The sequence below is a fragment of the Heptranchias perlo genome, chromosome 35 (assembly GCF_035084215.1).
Source record: "Heptranchias perlo isolate sHepPer1 chromosome 35, sHepPer1.hap1, whole genome shotgun sequence".
Classification (NCBI taxonomy): domain Eukaryota; kingdom Metazoa; phylum Chordata; class Chondrichthyes; order Hexanchiformes; family Hexanchidae; genus Heptranchias; species Heptranchias perlo.
The window spans coordinates 2,756,773-2,776,834 of NC_090359.1; the positions used below are offsets into that span (position 1 = coordinate 2,756,773).

The 20,062-nt window shown below is 46.7% G+C and overlaps 10 non-coding genes across 10 annotated transcripts; all 10 read right to left on the reverse strand.

Moving 5' to 3' along the window:
- Positions 1–2,864: 2,864 nt before the first annotated feature.
- On the reverse strand, positions 2,865–2,946 carry trnal-aag (transfer RNA leucine (anticodon AAG)). The gene has a single exon. It is a non-coding gene; the product is annotated as a tRNA-Leu (tRNA).
- Positions 2,947–6,269: 3,323 nt separating this feature from the next.
- On the reverse strand, positions 6,270–6,351 carry trnal-uag (transfer RNA leucine (anticodon UAG)). Its single transcript has one exon. It is a non-coding gene; the product is annotated as a tRNA-Leu (tRNA).
- Positions 6,352–7,975: 1,624 nt separating this feature from the next.
- trnal-uag (transfer RNA leucine (anticodon UAG)) lies at positions 7,976–8,057 on the reverse strand. The gene has a single exon. It is a non-coding gene; the product is annotated as a tRNA-Leu (tRNA).
- Positions 8,058–9,681: 1,624 nt separating this feature from the next.
- Positions 9,682–9,763, reverse strand: trnal-uag (transfer RNA leucine (anticodon UAG)). Its single transcript has one exon. It is a non-coding gene; the product is annotated as a tRNA-Leu (tRNA).
- A 1,624-nt stretch (positions 9,764–11,387) lies between these two features.
- On the reverse strand, positions 11,388–11,469 carry trnal-uag (transfer RNA leucine (anticodon UAG)). Its single transcript has one exon. It is a non-coding gene; the product is annotated as a tRNA-Leu (tRNA).
- Positions 11,470–13,093: 1,624 nt separating this feature from the next.
- trnal-uag (transfer RNA leucine (anticodon UAG)) lies at positions 13,094–13,175 on the reverse strand. The gene has a single exon. It is a non-coding gene; the product is annotated as a tRNA-Leu (tRNA).
- A 1,623-nt stretch (positions 13,176–14,798) lies between these two features.
- On the reverse strand, positions 14,799–14,880 carry trnal-uag (transfer RNA leucine (anticodon UAG)). Its single transcript has one exon. It is a non-coding gene; the product is annotated as a tRNA-Leu (tRNA).
- A 1,624-nt stretch (positions 14,881–16,504) lies between these two features.
- trnal-uag (transfer RNA leucine (anticodon UAG)) lies at positions 16,505–16,586 on the reverse strand. Its single transcript has one exon. It is a non-coding gene; the product is annotated as a tRNA-Leu (tRNA).
- A 1,624-nt stretch (positions 16,587–18,210) lies between these two features.
- Positions 18,211–18,292, reverse strand: trnal-uag (transfer RNA leucine (anticodon UAG)). Its single transcript has one exon. It is a non-coding gene; the product is annotated as a tRNA-Leu (tRNA).
- Positions 18,293–19,915: 1,623 nt separating this feature from the next.
- Positions 19,916–19,997, reverse strand: trnal-aag (transfer RNA leucine (anticodon AAG)). Its single transcript has one exon. It is a non-coding gene; the product is annotated as a tRNA-Leu (tRNA).
- Between the last annotated feature and the right edge of the window lie 65 nt (positions 19,998–20,062).

The following is a 20,062-nucleotide window of genomic DNA, read 5'->3' on the forward strand; positions in this document are numbered from 1 at the left end:
CTGCAGAGTGTTGCCAGCAGTTTCTGGATTTATTTTTGAGCTTTCACTATAGACGTTTTCCTGACAACTTGAAACTTTACTCAAGGGCGCAGCTTCAAGCACAACTTTCTTGAGCTCTACTCACACACAACATCGCTCTTTACTTTCCGACACACTCGCTTTAAAATCTGGCTTATCCGCACACAGCTTCCTGCGCCACGAAAATTTGAAACACCTTTCGCTCTTGGCCTGCAATCGCTCCTTTTTCGCCACAGGCGCTCTTTACATTTATCCTCTACTCGATTCAATCCCATGTTTAAACAGAACTATTAAGATCAAGGCGGAATACTTCCGATCTTCCTGGGCCGCCCCAACTTGCCAAATGTGCACCTCTCAACCGCCACTCGCAGCTCTGTAGCGCTGCCCGTCGGTCACGCAACTCAACTGCTGAAAGAAAAAATCCAAAAAGCATCAAAACAAAATCCAGTTCTTCAGTTACCATCACCTGGATCACAAGATTCGACAAGTAAAATTCGTGAACAATCGGGCGGCTGTCTTTCCAGAGGCCAGCCCTGCTTTCATCGTGTTTGTCTGTCGAGCGGTCACGCAGATCGAAATGTGTCGACTGGTTTCAAGGCGCAAATGAACATTGGTGCGAATCGGACATCTGCCCAATAGAAACAGTGGTCACAGCAGAACAAATTTAAACGCGTGAGATCATGAAAGTGAATGCTGGAGTCGGCAATGCCGCAGGATAGTTTCCATGAAGTGGAAGGAAGAAAGGAAAGGCGGCATATTGGCTGTGGAAGGAAGAAAAAGTGGGGAAAACAGGCCAGTTTGAACTGTGGAGCATCAAGTACAGGCATGTGAGAGTGCTGGATTTGAAGGAATGGTTAGGTTTTTGCCAGCAACAAAAAATATTTCTTTTTTGTGCAAAAGATTGATTTCTTGCTGCATTCTATTAGTGTATGTGGTAGAGAACAAAAGAGGTAATCGAAACTATACTGCAGCTCGTATTCAAACCGAACAAACTGCGACCTCAACGCAGAGAATGGACGAGGATACGATCAAGGCGAAGCGCATCAGGTGGGGCAGTCATGCCCGAACAACAGCAATGTCGCGCCCGGTGCTGCTTGGAAAAGAAGGATGTTTGGTGATGAGGAAAAAATAGCAAGCACTTTGCACACTGGGATTCGAACCCACGCCCCCGAAGAGACTGGAGCCTAAATCCAGCGCCTTGGACCGCTCGGCCACGCTACCACGTGTCAAATCTCTGCCTTCAGAATCTGATATCTGGTGATTGAAATGTGGTTTTCTTGCATTTTGACCTTTGAGTCGAGGATTTTCCATTGAACGAATCAAATAAATGGACTTTCTGAGCAATATTCATGCGACGAGGTGGCCGAGTGTTTGAGGTGATGGATTCCTAATCCATTGTGCTCTGCACGCATGGTTTTGTATCTCATTCGCGCCATTATTGCATTTTCCGTTTGATACGTCGCTTCCTTCCTGAAATTCAACCAGATGTCTTGGGCCTCGCTCCAATCCGAAGCCACGGTGGATGAATTTTGCATTGCTCGCTGATCTCTGCTCAAATCAGCAAGGAAAAATTGGTGCACGGAGGTGTTGCGAGTGTAAGATGTGAATAAAGTGAAGGATCAAGAAAGTGCACAATTACGCCCCGGTAAAGCGAGTATCTGTCCACAGATAATACCTGACCTGCTGAGTGTTGCCAGCAGTTTCTGGATTTATTTTTGAGCTTTCACTATAGCCGTTTTCCTGACAACTTGAAACTTTACTCAAGGGCGCAGCTTCAAGCACAACTTTCTTGAGCTCTACTCACACACAACATCGCTCTTTACTTTCCGACACACTCGCTTTAAAATCTGGCTTATCCGCACACAGCTTCCTGCGCCACGAAAATTTGAAACACCTTTCGCTCTTGGCCTGCAATCGCTCCTTTTTCGCCACAGGCGCTCTTTACATTTATCCTCTACTCGATTCAATCCCATGTTTAAACAGAACTATTAAGATCAAGGCGGAATACTTCCGATCTTCCTGGGCCGCCCCAACTTGCCAAATGTGCACCTCTCAACCGCCACTCGCAGCTCTGTCGCGCTGCCCGTCGGTCACGCAACTCAACTGCTGAAAGAAAAAATCCAAAAAGCATCAAAACAAAATCCAGTTCTTCAGTTACCATCACCTGGATCACAAGATTCGACAAGTAAAATTCGTGAACAATCGGGCGGCTGTCTTTCCAGAGGCCAGCCCTGCTTTCATCGTGTTTGTCTGTCGAGCGGTCACGCAGATCGAAATGTGTCGACTGGTTTCAAGGCGCAAATGAACATTGGTGCGAATCGGACATCTGCCCAATAGAAACAGTGGTCACAGCAGAACAAATTTAAACGCGTGAGATCATGAAAGTGAATGCTGGAGTCGGCAATGCCGCAGGAAAGTTTCCATGAAGTGGAAGGAAGAAAGGAAAGGCGGCATATTGGCTGTGGAAGGAAGAAAAAGTGGGGAAAACAGGCCAGTTTGAACTGTGGAGCATGAAGTACAGGCATGTGCGAGTGCTGGATTTGAAGGAATGGTTAGGTTTTTGCCAGCAACAAAAAATATTTCTTTTTTGTGCAAAAGATTGATTTCTTGCTGCATTCTATTAGTGTATGTGGTAGAGAACAAAAGAGGTAATCGAAACGATACTGCAGCTCGTATTCAAACCGAACAAACTGCGACCTCAACGCAGAGAATGGACGAGGATACGATCAAGGCGAAGCGCATCAGGTGGGGCAGTCATGCCCGAACAACAGCAATGTCGCGCCCGGTGCTGCTTGGAAAAGAAGGATGTTTGGTGATGAGGAAAAAATAGCAAGCACTTTGCACACTGGCAGCGGTGGGATTCGAACCCACGCCCCCGAAGAGACTGGAGCCTTAATCCAGCGCCTTAGACCGCTCGGCCACGCTACCACCTGTCAAAGCTTTGCCTTCAGAATCTGATATCTGGTGATTGAAATGTGGTTTTCTTGCATTTTGACGTTTGAGTCGAGGATTTTACATTGAACGAATCAAATTAATGGACTTTCTGAACAATATTCATGCGACGGGGTGGCCGAGTGTTTGAGGTGATGGATTCCTAATCCATTGTGCTCTGCACGCATGGTTTTGTATCTCATTCGCGCCATTATTGCATTTACCGTTTGATGCGTCGCTTCCTTCCTGAAATTCAACCAGATGTCTTGGGCCTCGCTCCAATCCGAAGCCACGGTGGATGAATTTTGCATTGCTCGCTGATCTCTGCTCAAATCAGCAAGGAAAAATTGGTGCAAGGAGGTGTTGCGAGTTTAAGATGTGAAGAACGTGAAGGATCAAGAAAGTGCACAATTACGCCCCGGTAAAGCGAGTATCTGTCCACAGATAATACCTGACCTGCAGAGTGTTGCCAGCAGTTTCTGGATTTATTTTTGAGCTTTCACTGTAGACGTTTTCCTGACAACTTGAAACTTTACTCAAGGGCGCAGCTTCAAGCACAACTTTCTTGAGCTCTACTCACACACAACATCGCTCTTTACTTTCCGACACACTCGCTTTAAAATCTGGCTTATCCGCACACAGCTTCCTGCGCCACGAAAATTTGAAACACCTTTCGCTCTTGGCCTGCAATCGCTCCTTTTTCGCCACAGGCGCTCTTTACATTTATCCTCTACTCGATTCAATCCCATGTTTAAACAGAACTATTAAGATCAAGGCGGAATACTTCCGATCTTCCTGGGCCGCCCCAACTTGCCAAATGTGCACCTCTCAACCGCCACTCGCAGCTCTGTCGCGCTGCCCGTCGGTCACGCAACTCAACTGCTGAAAGAAAAAATCCAAAAAGCATCAAAACAAAATCCAGTTCTTCAGTTACCATCACCTGGATCACAAGATTCGACAAGTAAAATTCGTGAACAATCGGGCGGCTGTCTTTCCAGAGGCCAGCCCTGCTTTCATCGTGTTTGTCTGTCGAGCGGTCACGCAGATCGAAATGTGTCGACTGGTTTCAAGGCGCAAATGAACATTGGTGCGAATCGGACATCTGCCCAATAGAAACAGTGGTCACAGCAGAACAAATTTAAACGCGTGAAATCATGAAAGTGAATGCTGGAGTCGGCAATGCCGCAGGATAGTTTCCATGAAGTGGAAGGAAGAAAGGAAAGGCGGCATATTGGCTGTGGAAGGAAGAAAAAGTGGGGAAAACAGGCCAGTTTGAACTGTGGAGCATCAAGTACAGGCATGTGCGAGTGCTGGATTTGAAGGAATGGTTAGGTTTTTGCCAGCAACAAAAAATATTTCTTTTTTGTGCAAAAGATTGATTTCTTGCTGCATTCTATTAGTGTATGTGGTAGAGAACAAAAGAGGTAATCGAAACTATACTGCAGCTCGTATTCAAACCGAACAAACTGCGACCTCAACGCAGAGAATGGACGAGGATACGATCAAGGCGAAGCGCATCAGGTGGGGCAGTCATGCCCGAACAACAGCAATGTCGCGCCCGGTGCTGCTTGGAAAAGAAGGATGTTTGGTGATGAGGAAAAAATAGCAAGCACTTTGCACACTGGGATTCGAACCCACGCCCCCGAAGAGACTGGAGCCTAAATCCAGCACCTTGGACCGCTCGGCCACGCTACCACGTGTCAAATCTCTGCCTTCAGAATCTGATATCTGGTGATTGAAATGTGGTTTTCTTGCATTTTGACCTTTGAGTCGAGGATTTTCCATTGAACGAATCAAATAAATGGACTTTCTGAGCAATATTCATGCGACGAGGTGGCCGAGTGTTTGAGGTGATGGATTCCTAATCCATTGTGCTCTGCACGCATGGTTTTGTATCTCATTCGCGCCATTATTGCATTTTCCGTTTGATACGTCGCTTCCTTCCTGAAATTCAACCAGATGTCTTGGGCCTCGCTCCAATCCGAAGCCACGGTGGATGAATTTTGCATTGCTCGCTGATCTCTGCTCAAATCAGCAAGGAAAAATTGGTGCACGGAGGTGTTGCGAGTGTAAGATGTGAATAACGTGAAGGATCAAGAAAGTGCACAATTACGCCCCGGTAAAGCGAGTATCTGTCCACAGATAATACCTGACCTGCAGAGTGTTGCCAGCAGTTTCTGGATTTATTTTTGAGCTTTCACTATAGCCGTTTTCCTGACAACTTGAAACTTTACTCAAGGGCGCAGCTTCAAGCACAACTTTCTTGAGCTCTACTCACACACAACATCGCTCTTTACTTTCCGACACACTCGCTTTAAAATCTGGCTTATCCGCACACAGCTTCCTGCGCCACGAAAATTTGAAACACCTTTCGCTCTTGGCCTGCAATCGCTCCTTTTTCGCCACAGGCGCTCTTTACATTTATCCTCTACTCGATTCAATCCCATGTTTAAACAGAACTATTAAGATCAAGGCGGAATACTTCCGATCTTCCTGGGCCGCCCCAACTTGCCAAATGTGCACCTCTCAACCGCCATTCGCAGCTCTGCAGCGCTGCCCGTCGGTCACGCAACTCAACTGCTGAAAGAAAAAATCCAAAAAGCATCAAAACAAAATCCAGTTCTTCAGTTACCATCACCTGGATCACAAGATTCGACAAGTAAAATTCGTGAACAATCGGGCGGCTGTCTTTCCAGAGGCCAGCCCTGCTTTCATCGTGTTTGTCTGTCGAGCGGTCACGCAGATCGAAATGTGTCGACTGGTTTCAAGGCGCAAATGAACATTGGTGCGAATCGGACATCTGCCCAATAGAAACAGTGGTCACAGCAGAACAAATTTAAACGCGTGAGATCATGAAAGTGAATGCTGGAGTCGGCAATGCCGCAGGATAGTTTCCATGAAGTGGAAGGAAGAAAGGAAAGGCGGCATATTGGCTGTGGAAGGAAGAAAAAGTGGGGAAAACAGGCCAGTTTGAACTGTGGAGCATCAAGTACAGGCATGTGCGAGTGCTGGATTTGAAGGAATGGTTAGGTTTTTGCCAGCAACAAAAAATATTTCTTTTTTGTGCAAAAGATTGATTTCTTGCTGCATTCTATTAGTGTATGTGGTAGAGAACAAAAGAGGTAATCGAAACTATACTGCAGCTCGTATTCAAACCGAACAAACTGCGACCTCAACGCAGAGCATGGACGAGGATACGATCAAGGCGAAGAGCATCAGGTGGGGCAGTCATGCCCGAACAACAGCAATGTCGCGCCACGTGCTGCTTGGAAAAGAAGGATGTTTGGTGATGAGGAAAAAATAGCAAGCACTTTGCACACTGGCAGCGGTGGGATTCGAACCCACGCCCCCGAAGAGACTGGAGCCTAAATCCAGCGCCTTAGACCGCTCGGCCACGCTACCACGTGTCAAATCTCTGCCTTCAGAATCTGATATCTGGTGATTGAAATGTGGTTTTCTTGCATTTTGACGTTTGAGTCGAGGATTTTACATTGAACGAATCAAATTAATGGACTTTCTGAACAATATTCATGCGACGGGGTGGCCGAGTGTTTGAGGTGATGGATTCCTAATCCATTGTGCTCTGCACGCATGGTTTTGTATCTCATTCGCGCCATTATTGCATTTACCGTTTGATGCGTCGCTTCCTTCCTGAAATTCAACCAGATGTCTTGGGCCTCGCTCCAATCCGAAGCCACGGTGGATGAATTTTGCATTGCTCGCTGATCTCTGCTCAAATCAGCAAGGAAAAATTGGTGCAAGGAGGTGTTGCGAGTGTAAGATGTGAATAACGTGAAGGATCAAGAAAGTGCACAATTACGCCCCGGTAAAGCGAGTATCTGTCCACAGATAATACCTGACCTGCTGAGTGTTGCCAGCAGTTTCTCGTTTTTTTTTGAGCTTTCACTATAGCCGTTTTCCTGACAACTTGAAACTTTACTCAAGGGCGCAGCTTCAAGCACAACTTTCTTGAGCTGTACTCACACACAACATCGCTCTTTACTTTCCGACACACTCGCTGTAAAATCTGACTTATCCGCACACAGCTTCCTGCGCCACGAAAATTTGAAACACCTTTCGCTCTTGGCCTGCAATCGCTGCTTTTTCGCCACAGGCGCTCTTTACATTTATCCTCTACTCGATTCAATCCCATGTTTAAACAGAACTATTAAGATCAAGGCGGAATACTTCCGATCTTCCTGGGCCGCCCCAACTTGCCAAATGTGCACCTCTCAACCGCCACTCGCAGCTCTGTCGCGCTGCCCGTCGGTCACGCAACTCAACTGCTGAAAGAAAAAATCCAAAAAGCATCAAAACAAAATCCAGTTCTTCAGTTACCATCACCTGGATCACAAGATTCGACAAGTAAAATTCGTGAACAATCGGGCGGCTGTCTTTCCAGAGGCCAGCCCTGCTTTCATCGTGTTTGTCTGTCGAGCGGTCACGCAGATCGAAATGTGTCGACTGGTTTCAAGGCGCAAATGAACATTGGTGCGAATCGGACATCTGCCCAATAGAAACAGTGGTCACAGCAGAACAAATTTAAACGCGTGAGATCATGAAAGTGAATGCTGGAGTCGGCAATGCCGCAGGATAGTTTCCATGAAGTGGAAGGAAGAAAGGAAAGGCGGCATATTGGCTGTGGAAGGAAGAAAAAGTGGGGAAAACAGGCCAGTTTGAACTGTGGAGCATCAAGTACAGGCATGTGAGAGTGCTGGATTTGAAGGAATGGTTCGGTTTTTGCCAGCAACAAAAAATATTTCTTTTTTGTGCAAAAGATTGATTTCTTGCTGCATTCTATTAGTGTATGTGGTAGAGAACAAAAGAGGTAATCGAAACTATACTGTAGCTCGTATTCAAACCGAACAAACTGCGACCTCAACGCAGAGCATGGACGAGGATACGATCAAGGCGAAGCGCATCAGGTGGGGCAGTCATGCCCGAACAACAGCAATGTCGCGCCCGGTGCTGCTTGGAAAAGAAGGATGTTTGGTGATGAGGAAAAAATAGCAAGCACTTTACACACTGGCAGCGGTGGGATTCGAACCCACGTCCCCGAAGAGACTGGAGCCTAAATCCAGCGCCTTGGACCGCTCGGCCACGCTACCACGTGTCAAAGGTCTGCCTTCAGAATCTGATATCTGGTGATTGAAATGTGGTTTTCTTGCATTTTGACCTTTGAGTCGAGGATTTTCCATTGAACGAATCAAATAAATGGACTTTCTGAACAATATTCATGCGACGAGGTGGCCGAGTGTTTGAGGTGATGGATTCCTAATCCATTGTGCTCTGCACGCATGGTTTTGTATCTCATTCGCGACATTATTGCATTTACCGTTTGATGCGTCGCTTCCTTCCTGAAATTCAACCAGATGTCTTGGGCCTCGCTCCAATCCGAAGCCACGGTGGATGAATTTTGCATTGCTCGCTGATCTCTGCTCAAATCAGCAAGGAAAAATTGGTGCACGGAGGTGTTGCGAGTGTAAGATGTGAATAACGTGAAGGATCAAGAAAGTGCACAATTACGCCCCGGTAAAGCGAGTATCTGTCCACAGATAATACCTGACCTGCTGAGTGTTGCCAGCAGTTTCTCGTTTTTTTTTGAGCTTTCACTATAGCCGTTTTCCTGACAACTTGAAACTTTACTCAAGGGCGCAGCTTCAAGCACAACTTTCTTGAGCTCTACTCACACACAACATCGCTCTTTACTTTCCGACACACTCGCTGTAAAATCTGACTTATCCGCACACAGCTTCCTGCGCCACGAAAATTTGAAACACCTTTCGCTCTTGGCCTGCGATCGCTGCTTTTTCGCCACAGGCGCTCTTTACATTTATCCTCTACTCGATTCAATCCCATGTTTAAAAAGAACTATTAAGATCAAGGCGGAATACTTCCGATCTTCCTGGGCCGCCCCAACTTGCCAAATGTGCACCTCTCAACCGCCACTCGCAGCTCTGTCGCGCTGCCCGTCGGTCACGCAACTCAACTGCTGAAAGAAAAAATCCAAAAAGCATCAAAACAAAATCCAGTTCTTCAGTTACCATCACCTGTATCACAAGATTCGACAAGTAAAATTCATGAACAATCGGGCGGCTGTCTTTCCAGAGGCCAGCCCTGCTTTCATCGTGTTTGTCTGTCGAGCGGTCACGCAGATCGAAATGTGTCGACTGGTTTCAAGGCGCAAATGAACATTGGTGCGAATCGGACATCTGCCCAATAGAAACAGTGGTCACAGCAGAACAAATTTAAACGCGTGAGATCATGAAAGTGAATGCTGGAGTCGGCAATGCCGCAGGATAGTTTCCATGAAGTGGAAGGAAGAAAGGAAAGGCGGCATATTGGCTGTGGAAGGAAGAAAAAGTGGGGAAAACAGGCCAGTTTGAACTGTGGAGCATCAAGTACAGGCATGTGAGAGTGCTGGATTTGAAGGAATGGTTCGGTTTTTGCCAGCAACAAAAAATATTTCTTTTTTGTGCAAAAGATTGATTTCTTGCTGCATTCTATTAGTGTATGTGGTAGAGAACAAAAGAGGTAATCGAAACTATACTGTAGCTCGTATTCAAACCGAACAAACTGCGACCTCAACGCAGAGCATGGACGAGGATACGATCAAGGCGAAGCGCATCAGGTGGGGCAGTCATGCCCGAACAACAGCAATGTCGCGCCCGGTGCTGCTTGGAAAAGAAGGATGTTTGGTGATGAGGAAAAAATAGCAAGCACTTTACACACTGGCAGCGGTGGGATTCGAACCCACGTCCCCGAAGAGACTGGAGCCTAAATCCAGCGCCTTGGACCGCTCGGCCACGCTACCACGTGTCAAAGGTCTGCCTTCAGAATCTGATATCTGGTGATTGAAATGTGGTTTTCTTGCATTTTGACCTTTGAGTCGAGGATTTTCCATTGAACGAATCAAATAAATGGACTTTCTGAACAATATTCATGCGACGAGGTGGCCGAGTGTTTGAGGTGATGGATTCCTAATCCATTGTGCTCTGCACGCATGGTTTTGTATCTCATTCGCGCCATTATTGCATTTACCGTTTGATGCGTCGCTTCCTTCCTGAAATTCAACCAGATGTCTTGGGCCTCGCTCCAATCCGAAGCCACGGTGGATGAATTTTGCATTGCTCGCTGATCTCTGCTCAAATCAGCAAGGAAAAATTGGTGCACGGAGGTGTTGCGAGTGTAAGATGTGAATAACGTGAAGGATCAAGAAAGTGCACAATTACGCCCCGGTAAAGCGAGTATCTGTCCACAGATAATACCTGACCTGCTGAGTGTTGCCAGCAGTTTCTCGTTTTTTTTTGAGCTTTCACTATAGCCGTTTTCCTGACAACTTGAAACTTTACTCAAGGGCGCAGCTTCAAGCACAACTTTCTTGAGCTCTACTCACACACAACATCGCTCTTTACTTTCCGACACACTCGCTGTAAAATCTGACTTATCCGCACACAGCTTCCTGCGCCACGAAAATTTGAAACACCTTTCGCTCTTGGCCTGCGATCGCTGCTTTTTCGCCACAGGCGCTCTTTACATTTATCCTCTACTCGATTCAATCCCATGTTTAAAAAGAACTATTAAGATCAAGGCGGAATACTTCCGATCTTCCTGGGCCGCCCCAACTTGCCAAATGTGCACCTCTCAACCGCCACTCGCAGCTCTGTCGCGCTGCCCGTCGGTCACGCAACTCAACTGCTGAAAGAAAAAATCCAAAAAGCATCAAAACAAAATCCAGTTCTTCAGTTACCATCACCTGTATCACAAGATTCGACAAGTAAAATTCATGAACAATCGGGCGGCTGTCTTTCCAGAGGCCAGCCCTGCTTTCATCGTGTTTGTCTGTCGAGCGGTCACGCAGATCGAAATGTGTCGACTGGTTTCAAGGCGCAAATGAACATTGGTGCGAATCGGACATCTGCCCAATAGAAACAGTGGTCACAGCAGAACAAATTTAAACGCGTGAGATCATGAAAGTGAATGCTGGAGTCGGCAATGCCGCAGGATAGTTTCCATGAAGTGGAAGGAAGAAAGGAAAGGCGGCATATTGGCTGTGGAAGGAAGAAAAAGTGGGGAAAACAGGCCAGTTTGAACTGTGGAGCATCAAGTACAGGCATGTGAGAGTGCTGGATTTGAAGGAATGGTTCGGTTTTTGCCAGCAACAAAAAATATTTCTTTTTTGTGCAAAAGATTGATTTCTTGCTGCATTCTATTAGTGTATGTGGTAGAGAACAAAAGAGGTAATCGAAACTATACTGTAGCTCGTATTCAAACCGAACAAACTGCGACCTCAACGCAGAGCATGGACGAGGATACGATCAAGGCGAAGCGCATCAGGTGGGGCAGTCATGCCCGAACAACAGCAATGTCGCGCCCGGTGCTGCTTGGAAAAGAAGGATGTTTGGTGATGAGGAAAAAATAGCAAGCACTTTCCACACTGGCAGCGGTGGGATTCGAACCCACGGCCACTAAGAGACTGGAGCCTAAATCCAGCGCCTTGGACCGCTCGGCCACGCTACCACGTGTCAAAGCTCTGTCTTTAGAATCTGATATCTGGTGATTGAAATGTGGTTTTCTTGCATTTTGACCTTTGAGTCGAGGATTTTCCATTGAACGAATCAAATAAATGGACTTTCTGAACAATATTCATGCGACGAGGTGGCCGAGTGTTTGAGGTGATGGATTCCTAATCCATTGTGCTCTGCACGCATGGTTTTGTATCTCATTCGCGCCATTATTGCATTTACCGTTTGATGCGTCGCTTCCTTCCTGAAATTCAACCAGATGTCTTGGGCCTCGCTCCAATCCGAAGCCACGGTGGATGAATTTTGCATTGCTCGCTGATCTCTGCTCAAATCAGCAAGGAAAAATTGGTGCACGGAGGTGTTGCGAGTGCAAGATGTGAATAACGTGAAGGATCAAGAAAGTGCACAATTACGCCCCGGTAAAGCGAGTATCTGTCCACAGATAATACCTGACCTGCTGAGTGTTGCCAGCAGCTTCTCGTTTTTTTTTGAGCTTTCACTATAGCCGTTTTCCTGACAACTTGAAACTTTACTCAAGGGCGCAGCTTCAAGCACAACTTTCTTGAGCTCTACTCACACACAACATCGCTCTTTACTTTCCGACACACTCGCTGTAAAATCTGACTTATCCGCACACAGCTTCCTGCGCCACGAAAATTTGAAACACCTTTCGCTCTTGGCCTGCAATCGCTGCTTTTTCGCCACAGGCGCTCTTTACATTTATCCTCTACTCGATTCAATCCCATGTTTAAACAGAACTATTAAGATCAAGGCGGAATACTTCCGATCTTCCTGGGCCGCCCCAACTTGCCAAATGTGCACCTCTCAACCGCCACTCGCAGCTCTGTAGCGCTGCCCGTCGGTCACGCAACTCAACTGCTGAAAGAAAAAATCCAAAAAGCATCAAAACAAAATCCAGTTCTTCAGTTACCATCACCTGGATCACAAGATTCGACAAGTAAAATTCGTGAACAATCGGGCGGCTGTCTTTCCAGAGGCCAGCCCTGCTTTCATCGTGTTTGTCTGTCGAGCGGTCACGCAGATCGAAATGTGTCGACTGGTTTCAAGGCGCAAATGAACATTGGTGCGAATCGGACATCTGCCCAATAGAAACAGTGGTCACAGCAGAACAAATTTAAACGCGTGAGATCATGAAAGTGAATGCTGGAGTCGGCAATGCCGCAGGATAGTTTCCATGAAGTGGAAGGAAGAAAGGAAAGGCGGCATATTGGCTGTGGAAGGAAGAAAAAGTGGGGAAAACAGGCCAGTTTGAACTGTGGAGCATCAAGTACAGGCATGTGAGAGTGCTGGATTTGAAGGAATGGTTCGGTTTTTGCCAGCAACAAAAAATATTTCTTTTTTGTGCAAAAGATTGATTTCTTGCTGCATTCTATTAGTGTATGTGGTAGAGAACAAAAGAGGTAATCGAAACTATACTGTAGCTCGTATTCAAACCGAACAAACTGCGACCTCAACGCAGAGCATGGACGAGGATACGATCAAGGCGAAGCGCATCAGGTGGGGCAGTCATGCCCGAACAACAGCAATGTCGCGCCCGGTGCTGCTTGGAAAAGAAGGATGTTTGGTGATGAGGAAAAAATAGCAAGCACTTTACACACTGGCAGCGGTGGGATTCGAACCCACGCCCCCGAAGAGACTGGAGCCTAAATCCAGCGCCTTGGACCGCTCGGCCACGCTACCACGTGTCAAAGCTCTGCCTTCAGAATCTGATATCTGGTGATTTAAATGTGGTTTTCTTGCATTTTGACCTTTGAGTCGAGGATTTTCCATTGAACGAATCAAATAAATGGACTTTCTGAACAATATTCATGCGACGAGGTGGCCGAGTGTTTGAGGTGATGGATTCCTAATCCATTGTGCTCTGCACGCATGGTTTTGTATCTCATTCGCGCCATTATTGCATTTACCGTTTGATGCGTCGCTTCCTTCCTGAAATTCAACCAGATGTCTTGGGCCTCGCTCCAATCCGAAGCCACGGTGGATGAATTTTGCATTGCTCGCTGATCTCTGCTCAAATCAGCAAGGAAAAATTGGTGCACGGAGGTGTTGCGAGTGTAAGATGTGAATAACGTGAAGGATCAAGAAAGTGCACAATTACGCCCCGGTAAAGCGAGTATCTGTCCACAGATAATACCTGACCTGCTGAGTGTTGCCAGCAGTTTCTCGTTTTTTTTGAGCTTTCAATGTAGCCGTTTTCCTGACAACTTGAAACTTTACTCAAGGGCGCAGCTTCAAGCACAACTTTCTTGAGCTCTACTCACACACAACATCGCTCTTTACTTTCCGACACACTCGCTTTAAAATCTGGCTTATCCGCACACAGCTTCCTGCGCCACGAAAATTTGAAACACCTTTCGCACTTGGCCTGCAATCGCTCCTTTTTCGCCACAGGCGCTCTTTACATTTATCGTCTACTCGATTCAATCCCATGTTTAAACAGAACTATTAAGATCAAGGCGGAATACTTCCGATCTTCCTGGGCCGCCCCAACTTGCCAAATGTGCACCTCTCAACCGCCACTCGCAGCTCTGTAGCGCTGCCCGTCGGTCACGCAACTCAACTGCTGAAAGAAAAAATCCAAAAAGCATCAAAACAAAATCCAGTTCTTCAGTTACCATCACCTGGATCACAAGATTCGACAAGTAAAATTCGTGAACAATCGGGCGGCTGTCTTTCCAGAGGCCAGCCCTGCTTTCATCGTGTTTGTCTGTCGAGCGGTCACGCAGATCGAAATGTGTCGACTGGTTTCAAGGCGCAAATGAACATTGGTGCGAATCGGACATCTGCCCAATAGAAACAGTGGTCACAGCAGAACAAATTTAAACGCGTGAGATCATGAAAGTGAATGCTGGAGTCGGCAATGCCGCAGGAAAGTTTCCATGAAGTGGAAGGAAGAAAGGAAAGGCGGCATATTGGCTGTGGAAGGAAGAAAAAGTTGGGAAAACAGGCCAGTTTGAACTGTGGAGCATCAAGTACAGGCATGTGAGAGTGCTGGATTTGAAGGAATGGTTCGGTTTTTGCCAGCAACAAAAAATATTTCTTTTTTGTGCAAAAGATTGATTTCTTGCTGCATTCTATTAGTGTATGTGGTAGAGAACAAAAGAGGTAATCGAAACTATACTGTAGCTCGTATTCAAACCGAACAAACTGCGACCTCAACGCAGAGCATGGACGAGGATACGATCAAGGCGAAGCGCATCAGGTGGGGCAGTCATGCCCGAACAACAGCAATGTCGCGCCCGGTGCTGCTTGGAAAAGAAGGATGTTTGGTGATGAGGAAAAAATAGCAAGCACTTTACACACTGGCAGCGGTGGGATTCGAACCCACGTCCCCGAAGAGACTGGAGCCTAAATCCAGCGCCTTGGACCGCTCGGCCACGCTACCACGTGTCAAAGGTCTGCCTTCAGAATCTGATATCTGGTGATTGAAATGTGGTTTTCTTGCATTTTGACCTTTGAGTCGAGGATTTTCCATTGAACGAATCAAATAAATGGACTTTCTGAACAATATTCATGCGACGAGGTGGCCGAGTGTTTGAGGTGATGGATTCCTAATCCATTGTGCTCTGCACGCATGGTTTTGTATCTCATTCGCGCCATTATTGCATTTACCGTTTGATGCGTCGCTTCCTTCCTGAAATTCAACCAGATGTCTTGGGCCTCGCTCCAATCCGAAGCCACGGTGGATGAATTTTGCATTGCTCGCTGATCTCTGCTCAAATCAGCAAGGAAAAATTGGTGCACGGAGGTGTTGCGAGTGTAAGATGTGAATAACGTGAAGGATCAAGAAAGTGCACAATTACGCCCCGGTAAAGCGAGTATCTGTCCACAGATAATACCTGACCTGCTGAGTGTTGCCAGCAGTTTCTCGTTTTTTTTTGAGCTTTCACTATAGCCGTTTTCCTGACAACTTGAAACTTTACTCAAGGGCGCAGCTTCAAGCACAACTTTCTTGAGCTCTACTCACACACAACATCGCTCTTTACTTTCCGACACACTCGCTGTAAAATCTGACTTATCCGCACACAGCTTCCTGCGCCACGAAAATTTGAAACACCTTTCGCTCTTGGCCTGCGATCGCTGCTTTTTCGCCACAGGCGCTCTTTACATTTATCCTCTACTCGATTCAATCCCATGTTTAAAAAGAACTATTAAGATCAAGGCGGAATACTTCCGATCTTCCTGGGCCGCCCCAACTTGCCAAATGTGCACCTCTCAACCGCCACTCGCAGCTCTGTCGCGCTGCCCGTCGGTCACGCAACTCAACTGCTGAAAGAAAAAATCCAAAAAGCATCAAAACAAAATCCAGTTCTTCAGTTACCATCACCTGTATCACAAGATTCGACAAGTAAAATTCATGAACAATCGGGCGGCTGTCTTTCCAGAGGCCAGCCCTGCTTTCATCGTGTTTGTCTGTCGAGCGGTCACGCAGATCGAAATGTGTCGACTGGTTTCAAGGCGCAAATGAACATTGGTGCGAATCGGACATCTGCCCAATAGAAACAGTGGTCACAGCAGAACAAATTTAAACGCGTGAGATCATGAAAGTGAATGCTGGAGTCGGCAATGCCGCAGGATAGTTTCCATGAAGTGGAAGGAAGAAAGGAAAGGCGGCATATTGGCTGTGGAAGGAAGAAAAAGTGGGGAAAACAGGCCAGTTTGAACTGTGGAGCATCAAGTACAGGCATGTGAGAGTGCTGGATTTGAAGGAATGGTTCGGTTTTTGCCAGCAACAAAAAATATTTCTTTTTTGTGCAAAAGATTGATTTCTTGCTGCATTCTATTAGTGTATGTGGTAGAGAACAAAAGAGGTAATCGAAACTATACTGTAGCTCGTATTCAAACCGAACAAACTGCGACCTCAACGCAGAGCATGGACGAGGATACGATCAAGGCGAAGCGCATCAGGTGGGGCAGTCATGCCCGAACAACAGCAATGTCGCGCCCGGTGCTGCTTGGAAAAGAAGGATGTTTGGTGATGAGGAAAAAATAGCAAGCACTTTCCACACTGGCAGCGGTGGGATTCGAACCCACGGCCACTAAGAGACTGGAGCCTAAATCCAGCGCCTTGGACCGCTCGGCCACGCTACCACGTGTCAAAGCTCTGTCTTTAGAATCTGATATCTGGTGATTGAAATGTGGTTTTCTTGCATTTTGACCTTTGAGTCGAGGATTTTCCATTGAACGAATCAAATAAATGGACTTTCTGAACAATATTCATGCGACGAGGTGGCCGAGTGTTTGAGGTGATGGATTCCTAATCCATTGTGCTCTGCACGCATGGTTTTGTATCTCATTCGCGCCATTATTGCATTTACCGTTTGATGCGTCGCTTCCTTCCTGAAATTCAACCAGATGTCTTGGGCCTCGCTCCAATCCGAAGCCACGGTGGATGAATTTTGCATTGCTCGCTGATCTCTGCTCAAATCAGCAAGGAAAAATTGGTGCACGGAGGTGTTGCGAGTGCAAGATGTGAATAACGTGAAGGATCAAGAAAGTGCACAATTACGCCCCGGTAAAGCGAGTATCTGTCCACAGATAATACCTGACCTGCTGAGTGTTGCCAGCAGCTTCTCGTTTTTTTTTGAGCTTTCACTATAGCCGTTTTCCTGACAACTTGAAACTTTACTCAAGGGCGCAGCTTCAAGCACAACTTTCTTGAGCTCTACTCACACACAACATCGCTCTTTACTTTCCGACACACTCGCTGTAAAATCTGACTTATCCGCACACAGCTTCCTGCGCCACGAAAATTTGAAACACCTTTCGCTCTTGGCCTGCAATCGCTGCTTTTTCGCCACAGGCGCTCTTTACATTTATCCTCTACTCGATTCAATCCCATGTTTAAACAGAACTATTAAGATCAAGGCGGAATACTTCCGATCTTCCTGGGCCGCCCCAACTTGCCAAATGTGCACCTCTCAACCGCCACTCGCAGCTCTGTAGCGCTGCCCGTCGGTCACGCAACTCAACTGCTGAAAGAAAAAATCCAAAAAGCATCAAAACAAAATCCAGTTCTTCAGTTACCATCACCTGGATCACAAGATTCGACAAGTAAAATTCGTGAACAATCGGGCGGCTGTCTTTCCAGAGGCCAGCCCTGCTTTCATCGTGTTTGTCTGTCGAGCGGTCACGCAGATCGAAATGTGTCGACTGGTTTCAAGGCGCAAATGAACATTGGTGCGAATCGGACATCTGCCCAATAGAAACAGTGGTCACAGCAGAACAAATTTAAACGCGTGAGATCATGAAAGTGAATGCTGGAGTCGGCAATGCCGCAGGATAGTTTCCATGAAGTGGAAGGAAGAAAGGAAAGGCGGCATATTGGCTGTGGAAGGAAGAAAAAGTGGGGAAAACAGGCCAGTTTGAACTGTGGAGCATCAAGTACAGGCATGTGAGAGTGCTGGATTTGAAGGAATGGTTCGGTTTTTGCCAGCAACAAAAAATATTTCTTTTTTGTGCAAAAGATTGATTTCTTGCTGCATTCTATTAGTGTATGTGGTAGAGAACAAAAGAGGTAATCGAAACTATACTGTAGCTCGTATTCAAACCGAACAAACTGCGACCTCAACGCAGAGCATGGACGAGGATACGATCAAGGCGAAGCGCATCAGGTGGGGCAGTCATGCCCGAACAACAGCAATGTCGCGCCCGGTGCTGCTTGGAAAAGAAGGATGTTTGGTGATGAGGAAAAAATAGCAAGCACTTTACACACTGGCAGCGGTGGGATTCGAACCCACGCCCCCGAAGAGACTGGAGCCTAAATCCAGCGCCTTGGACCGCTCGGCCACGCTACCACGTGTCAAAGCTCTGCCTTCAGAATCTGATATCTGGTGATTTAAATGTGGTTTTCTTGCATTTTGACCTTTGAGTCGAGGATTTTCCATTGAACGAATCAAATAAATGGACTTTCTGAACAATATTCATGCGACGAGGTGGCCGAGTGTTTGAGGTGATGGATTCCTAATCCATTGTGCTCTGCACGCATGGTTTTGTATCTCATTCGCGCCATTATTGCATTTACCGTTTGATGCGTCGCTTCCTTCCTGAAATTCAACCAGATGTCTTGGGCCTCGCTCCAATCCGAAGCCACGGTGGATGAATTTTGCATTGCTCGCTGATCTCTGCTCAAATCAGCAAGGAAAAATTGGTGCACGGAGGTGTTGCGAGTGTAAGATGTGAATAACGTGAAGGATCAAGAAAGTGCACAATTACGCCCCGGTAAAGCGAGTATCTGTCCACAGATAATACCTGACCTGCTGAGTGTTGCCAGCAGTTTCTCGTTTTTTTTGAGCTTTCAATGTAGCCGTTTTCCTGACAACTTGAAACTTTACTCAAGGGCGCAGCTTCAAGCACAACTTTCTTGAGCTCTACTCACACACAACATCGCTCTTTACTTTCCGACACACTCGCTTTAAAATCTGGCTTATCCGCACACAGCTTCCTGCGCCACGAAAATTTGAAACACCTTTCGCACTTGGCCTGCAATCGCTCCTTTTTCGCCACAGGCGCTCTTTACATTTATCGTCTACTCGATTCAATCCCATGTTTAAACAGAACTATTAAGATCAAGGCGGAATACTTCCGATCTTCCTGGGCCGCCCCAACTTGCCAAATGTGCACCTCTCAACCGCCACTCGCAGCTCTGTAGCGCTGCCCGTCGGTCACGCAACTCAACTGCTGAAAGAAAAAATCCAAAAAGCATCAAAACAAAATCCAGTTCTTCAGTTACCATCACCTGGATCACAAGATTCGACAAGTAAAATTCGTGAACAATCGGGCGGCTGTCTTTCCAGAGGCCAGCCCTGCTTTCATCGTGTTTGTCTGTCGAGCGGTCACGCAGATCGAAATGTGTCGACTGGTTTCAAGGCGCAAATGAACATTGGTGCGAATCGGACATCTGCCCAATAGAAACAGTGGTCACAGCAGAACAAATTTAAACGCGTGAGATCATGAAAGTGAATGCTGGAGTCGGCAATGCCGCAGGAAAGTTTCCATGAAGTGGAAGGAAGAAAGGAAAGGCGGCATATTGGCTGTGGAAGGAAGAAAAAGTTGGGAAAACAGGCCAGTTTGAACTGTGGAGCATCAAGTACAGGCATGTGAGAGTGCTGGATTTGAAGGAATGGTTCGGTTTTTGCCAGCAACAAAAAATATTTCTTTTTTGTGCAAAAGATTGATTTCTTGCTGCATTCTATTAGTGTATGTGGTAGAGAACAAAAGAGGTAATCGAAACTATACTGTAGCTCGTATTCAAACCGAACAAACTGCGACCTCAACGCAGAGCATGGACGAGGATACGATCAAGGCGAAGCGCATCAGGTGGGGCAGTCATGCCCGAACAACAGCAATGTCGCGCCCGGTGATGCTTGGAAAAGAAGGATGTTTGGTGATGAGGAAAAAATAGCAAGCACTTTACACGTTGGCAGCGGTGGGACTCGAACCCACGCCCCCGAAGAGACTGGAGCCTTAATCCAGCGCCTTAGACCGCTCGGCCACGCTACCACGTGTCAAAGCTCTGCCTTCAGAATCTGATATCTGGTGATTGAAATGTGGTTTTCTTGCATTTT